At 37.7% G+C, this 7,527-nt stretch overlaps 1 long non-coding RNA gene across 1 annotated transcript; it reads left to right on the top strand.

The window, feature by feature from the left end:
- Window positions 1-7,323, top strand: LOC134671115 (uncharacterized). The gene is made up of 3 exons (XR_010099184.1): window positions 1-1,664; window positions 3,256-3,415; window positions 6,501-7,323. It is a non-coding gene; the product is annotated as an uncharacterized LOC134671115 (long non-coding RNA).
- The last annotated feature ends 204 nt before the right edge of the window (window positions 7,324-7,527 follow it).

The raw sequence follows: 7,527 nt of genomic DNA on the forward strand, positions 1-7,527 counted from the left end.
GGGGTGTATTCGAGAACGGACATTTGACGTATCATGAGGATATCCAGTTGATGCGGATAAATCATGACTTGTGGAATCGCGTACAATCACCACCTGTCAGTGAACTCTATCCACACTAGAGGTGGGGGTGTTGTACTGAAATAGTTTTTGGGACAGGTTTTTCCTAATGGACGACGTTTTGTTTGTCGAGTATTTAAAAGCACGGACTCTATTTTTCGAAATATAACAAATATGAAGTTGCCAACACCTCGTACCTCCATTCTTATTTTTACTTTAAGTAAAATATTTTTTTGTTAACAGACAGTCGTCTGGGTGTCTGTTGGATCAAAAAATAATGGAAATAATTTTTACATTGTTAATATGTCATTTGATTAATGGCCTTGGCTCAAAACGTCACGATACGTCAGATCAGACTAATGAAAAGTCGATATTTGCATAAATAACCCTTATTTGTAAGTCGCTTAAGTACGGTAAACACGTAAATTGCCTATTTGGGGTGGTACACGTAAAACTGGTATTTTCATAGAAACGTACTTTTGGTACGCATTTTGCCAACGTGTCCCAGCTCTAGTTAGGATCACAATGTATCGCAAGTTGTTACATTTGACAACTTGTGATCGTAACTGTCAATGAAACTAGACTTTTTTGTCGATGGGTATGGCTGCCATATTTGGATTTATGACATTCAAAAGGGGATCCTACGGCATAGAGTAAACTGCATGCTCATTTTTCTACAATACTTTGATTCTTCTACTGGACGCAAGATGGAGTTAGCAGTCAAATTTCGATCTTGGCGTTATAAAAGTAAACCGCAAGAACATGACATGCAGTTGCGTGGGTGTAGATCTATCATGAAACGAACATGTGACAATTGTCTATGATTAAAAAAATAATTGACAAATAATAATATAAAGCGATACAATACTACTTCAAAATGGCAAAAAGAAAACAGATTTATTATAAACATACTTACAAATCATATAGGTAAAAAGTATAATTTTTAAACCAATGGTCGTGGGTCCTAACCCCGGCTATTAACAATGACTTTGTTGTAACTATCTTAACCAATTGCTTTTCTGTGAAGTAAAATAATTATCATGAGGAAGATGGAGTAGCCACAATAAGGTATATATTTTTCCCCTCTGGGTTAGATGGCAGGGAGAGATAGTGGAGAAAGCGGCAAAATAAGCATTTATTGTGTTGTTAAAAGCCCTAAGCCATGAGCCAGGGTATGTGAGGTGCATGATTACTTGATTAGGGGCTAAACTCTGGAAAACCGGACCTTCGGCGACTAGCTGCCAACTTTCCCAACTCACTTTTACATCAGCTCCTTTGATTAATAAATTCAGGTAAAATTCGTAAGAACTAAGTGCCTGTGCCATTCTCTACATTGGACGCTATGCCTAATTAGTTGTTATTGATGTTGAATTTTCAGTGGCATATAAGACACCGGTCGTATAACGACTTAGAAATTTGGATGTTTTCAGTTTGAATGAATAGCAAACTGGAGAGTTTTTGATTAATTTAAAACTTATTATTTTAGGTATTTTGTGACGAAAGGTCTTCACAGACATCGACAGAAAATCGGGAAAGCCCGGCCAGATGCGTCAGACCACGCAAAATGGAGGATTCCATGCCTACTTGTCTTCTTCTACCATGTATAGGTATCCATAATAAAATTATGTCATTAAAATACCGTTTCTTCGCAGCACTACACTTCAGTCCTTTTATTAGAATATGTAAATAATTTTGTTCTGTGAAACTTATTTTGTGTTACGAGGCTTACGAGTTACTTTGACCTACTCGTATTTTGCCACCTTAATAATAGTAGCCTCGAATTGGTTGTTATTTGTGGCTTTCCATAAAATAATAAGGGTACGTCTTTATGCTTCAAATGCAATAAGGACGTTTTCATCTGAAATTCCAATAGAACTTGGAAATTCCAGAAGCCACATTTTTACAAGCTTTTATGTAGTTTCACTTTCACCTGCCCCGTTGTTTGTTTGTATCAATCAAATCTAAATACCCACTTCCCGGGTGTTCAATTAAGCTGAAAATTTGCATGCATAAGTAATCAAGTTTTCACAGATGTTTCGAATAAATATAGTTTTTTCAAAGGTTGTCTCCTTTCAATCATAGACAGAGACAATCATACAATCTTTGTCTTACACTTTACACTAGTACTAGCACCCAAAAGAAAAGGACGACTATAGATTTCCCGGTTCTTACTGACTGACAAATTGGTTTGACCAACTACTTATATAACATTGATGGATCAAGGCGGTTTGTTTACAGCCTGCCGCGAAACCCGAAAAGCGATATTTCTTTATCTGCCACTCTATCGCTCGGATATGCAAGAGTGATAGAGTGGCAGTTAACGAATTTGGAATTTCGTGTTTCACCGTAGGCCCTTTGTTTGTGGTAATTTTTCCCAAAAGACGAATAGAAGTACGCACGATAAACGCCAAAAAGTTGCTATTTAAATGCTTATCATATTAATTTAAATCGTCGTTGGTGGTTCTTGCTTGTGTGAGTTATATAGATGGTCAAGCAAATCTTTTCAGTTATAAAAGGCGCGAAATTCAAATTTTCTATGAGTCGATATCCCTTCGCGCGTACATTTTTCAAATTTGCCGCCTTTTTCTACTGACAAAATCTGCTTGATCAACTATAAATGTCACTGTACCTTCACCTGCGGACTCAACCTTCACGTTATATTTTTTTTTTCAATGTTCACGCTGTCATAGTAACGAAAATAATAAACACGTCAATCGAAGTCAAGAAATTTATATCCAAGAAAAAAATGCATATTATATAAAAAAAATTATGAAAAAGGAAAATATTATACAATGTTATGTAAAGAGCTTTATTTTCATATGACCCAAGACTTAGTCGAAGATTTCAGAAACCAATATCCAGCAAGCACCGTCTGGCTCTCTGCTTTAAGATATGGAAATACAATGCACGTACCTACATATAAATATGTGTAATCATGTGCCGAAGCATATTATTAAGAGGCAAGGGGATGTCCGGTTCTCCATACAAACGTAGTCGCAATTTTCCTCTCTGGATATTGATATTATGGAATATGGAATATCAAAAAACTGACAGTGCTCAATGCATTCTGCTACATTCTTCAAATTTAGATTTCAGCTTTCAGGCATTATTTTCTTCCATCAATCTCACGTTCTTCAGTGTTCATGTGTACAGATTTGTTCAGTTTCAGCACAGATTATAGTTACTTTATGGTTTCAGGAACGCATGAAAAACGAAAGTTTAAAAGATAATAAATTTACGATGGCTGTGGGAAAGCAACAATAATTTAAAGCATCGATATAAGATAATCATCTATAAACTGTTTTCGGCCATAGCGAATACGTTTACCGCTAAGAATGTCTCAAAGTAAAAAAAAGAAGTAAGTAAATATTAACTGACGTGTCTCACTCCGCGATTTCGTTGCTTTGCTACAGGTAGCTAAAAGTACGTCCGTTCGGCTCCAATTTTGGGGTTTGCCATAAGCCGCGCGTGGCGCTGTCGCCACCTAGCGGCCATATCTGTGCTGATCGTAACAGACGCGTTTTGTTAGAGAGTGAGTCTTCTGTACTTAGTACTATTATTTATTCTGTGATTAAGCTCATAAGTACACTAAGGTAGAATTGTCCGTCTATCCGTCCATATGCCACAGCAATTTTACTCAAAAACTATATTATAATGAAATTTGGAAAGTAGGTATTTTTAATTTTGTAAGCCACTACTTACTCGTAGGTTAGAATTTCAACCGGTTGGCGGTGGTGAACAGATTTGGATTTTTTTTTAAAGTATAGGTATCCCGTTTTTATCAAATCCCAGTTCTGATGATGGGTCCATCCGAACTCCTCGAATCTTATAAGTAGGCATACATATAGCGATTTTTGTGTTTTCATCAATAAAGCAAGTATTTACGTTCAAAAAAAGTGACATTTAGTGAAGTGGATCTACTCATAGGAGGTTTGTTTTTAGCGTTCCGTACGTCAAAAAGAAAAAAAACGGAGCCCTTATAGGATCACTCGTGCGTCTGTCTGTCCGTCTGTCTGTCCGTCTGTCACAGCCTATTTGCTCCAAAACTACTGGACCAATTAAGTTGAAATTTGGTACACATATGTAAATTAGTAGTAGTTTTTTTTTAATAATTTTAAAATACATTTATTCGAAGTTATTTAAGAAAATAGCCTAAAAGTTACTTTATCTCCGAAACTACTAAGTCTAAAATTTTGAAATACAAAAAATACACAAAATATAAATACATAAAATCTTCACTTGTAGATGACAGGAAAACCTATTAGAAATGTGCAGTCAAGCGTGAGTCGGACTTATGTACGGAACCCTAGAAACGCGAGTCCGACTCGCACTTGGCCGGTTTTTTTAAATTACGTGTAGGTATGTTAGTAAGTAGATTTTTTGGTACTAGAAATAATATTAGTATATATATAGGTATACATACTTAACTTAATAGTTTTTCTTTCACCTATGTAAGTAATATGTAAAAGGGACCGAAATATGTAATAAGAGGTGTAAAGTAAATACGAGTATTACTATACGATATGTCCAAACAAAGATCGCTATGATCAGTACAAGTTATTTTTTTAGGTCCCGTACCTCAAAAGGAAAAAACGGGACCCTTTAAGGATCAATTCGTTATCCGTCCGTCTATCCGTCTGTCCGTCTGTCTGTCTATCCGTCCGTCTGTCTGTCTGTCAAGTCAAGGCCCTTTATCTCGGGAACGGGTGTAGGTATCGAGTTGAAGAGGAATAAAGTTAATACGATTATTACTTACTATAAAGTACTCGTATGTCTAAAGAAAGAACGCTATGATAAGCAGAAAGTAATTCTTTAGATTTCCGTACTTCATAAGGAAAAAACAGGACACTTTTAGGATCACTTTATTGTCCGTCTGTCCGTCCGTCCGTCCGTCTGTCCGTCTATCCGTCTGTGCATCCGTCCGTCTGTCCATCTTTCTACCTATCTCTGTGAATGATCATTCCGTAAGAATTTATTCCTAACTCGTCTAATCTTACAGACATAATACATTTAAATTTGTTGTTGAATCATATGATGATCAAGCATTCAGATTAAATAAAATGAGTGATATTTAATGAAGTGGAACTGCTGATGAAGACCAGCTGGAACACCCTAACGACGCGTATTTCACGTTTGGCAATATGTCTTCTTCGTTATGTTTAATCTGCAAGTTATTTTTAAGCATCATTTTAGTCGAGACCTATTTCTGGTGATGGGTTCCAGAAAGAATAGACGAAACTTTTCAAATATTTTATATATAGGTACTTATAGTATATTTTTACATTTGCATTTAAACAGTGCTATTTGGTGAATGGAACTTTTTCATGAAGACCAGAAAGTAACTTCTCCATGACAAGTATTTAATAGGTGTTTCGGCTTAGGCTTTTAATTATTTATTATTTATACCCTCCCGGGCGGAAGAGAGGGAGGAAGACAACTGACCACAGCGAGTATAGAATCACTCCACCTTATAAAACCAAGTCCCCCGCCGCGCTGTTTGTGTGTATGTATGTTCGCGATAGACCCAAAAACTACAGATCGGATTTTCATGCGGTTTTCATCTATCAACAGAGTGATTCTTGAGGAAGATTTAGGTGTATAATCTGTTAAGGTTTTGTGTAACCCGTGCGAAGCCGGGGCGGGTCGCGGGGTTGCATGGTACTAACCAATATGGCGTAGTGGTATCGTCTTGGGTCGTCCTATTCGTTTTTCGCCAAGTTCTTAAATTAGTCCTATTTTGCTTTCGTCACGCATTCTACATTGAAAGCCACCGACGATTGTGACGAATGTAGAATGGGTGACGAAAGCAGAATAGGACTAATTTAAGAACTTGACGAAAAACGAATGGGACAACCCAAGACGATACCGGCGTAGTTGGTGTTCATTATACGTAGGTTTAGGAACTTGTGGCTTTTTTTAAAATTTAATTTCCAAAATCTCGATCCTAGAAGAAAAATTGTGAGGACCAAACTTGTAGAGAATCAAATTTCCTACAATTTTTGTCCTCACGGTTTTACTGTAAAATCAAAAATGCCCGAGTTATTCAAGAAAAACCGTTTTTTGAATATACACAGAAGCCTGATTCAGTCTACTTTTTGAATTTATACTCCCTTGACCCCCCCCGAGGGACCTACGAAAAAAAATCCAAGAACTGATAATTCACAGGTCAAAATCTATAATGACTGAACTAAGATACCTACAAAGCAGGTGTTATTGGCCCGTCTTTATACACCTGTATCCTGTATATAGTTATACATACAACCTACGGAACATTTTATTTAATTAGATGGGTGATGGGAGGATATTTGACCTTACAAATGACTGTGCCCAAACATTTCCGAAACATATCGAACGTTTTAGTTGCAGTTTTCAGTAGTGTAAAATAATTGGTATATTTATCGTACCTCGTGTTATAAATGTAAATATAATATATTATTTTTTAGGTTCAATATACTGGCATTGGTTTCACCAAGAACGATGAGCGAGAAGCGATTAGAAATATAAAACTGGAAACGAGTTGGGGCGTCCGGCTGCGACCGAAGCGAGTTTTTGAATGCGAGTTTGACGTTTTAAACACCGTATTTAAGGTTAATAAGGTCTACAAGCTTCGAGAAGGAGGTCAACCGCCGAATCCAACTTGGTTGGGCAGCGTTCGGGAAACTACGTAATGTCTTTTCGTCCGACATACCTCAGTGCCTCAAGACGAAAGTCTTTAATCAATGTGTGTTACCAGTGATGACTTACGGCTCCGAAACGTGGTCTTTCACTATCGGCCCCATCTCAAAATTCAAAGTCGCTCAACGAGCTATGGAGAGGGCTATGCTCGGAGTTTCTCTGCGTGATCGAATCAGAAATGAGGAGATCCGTAGACGAACTAAAGTCACCGACATAGCCCACCGGATTAGCAGGCTGAAGTGGCAATGGGCAGGCCACATTGCGTGCAGAGAAGATGGCCGATGGAGTCGAAAAGTGCTCGAGTGGAGACCACGGACTAGCAAACGCAGCGTAGGACGTCCACCCACAAGATGGACGGACGACCTTGTTAAGGCCGCCGGAAGACGCTGGATGCGGATCGCTTCCAACCGGTACGAGTGGAGGTCCAAGGGGGAGGCCTATGTTCAGCAGTGGACGTCTTATGGCTGAGATGATGATGATGATGATGAAGGTCTACAAGCAAATATCAGCCTTCGTGAATTAAGTATTGTAACCTTAGTCACAGAATAGTAGTACAGTGGAACCTCGATAGCACGGATCTCAAGGGAAACGCCAAAACTTCGTGTCAACGAGGTTTTATCTTATAGAGTGCATCGACTTAGAGAGGTTCTTGTAGGTTTTTGTTAGTCTTAAAAACACATTAAAATTCGTGTTAGGCAGGTGATTATACATAGACACGTAAAAATACAGTTTCTTTTTTTTTTGAGTTACAGAGGTTCGTTAGTAATATCGATATAGATGTGGTAAAACAATACG

The sequence above is a fragment of the Cydia fagiglandana genome, chromosome 15 (assembly GCF_963556715.1).
Source record: "Cydia fagiglandana chromosome 15, ilCydFagi1.1, whole genome shotgun sequence".
Taxonomy (NCBI): Eukaryota; Metazoa; Arthropoda; class Insecta; order Lepidoptera; family Tortricidae; genus Cydia; species Cydia fagiglandana.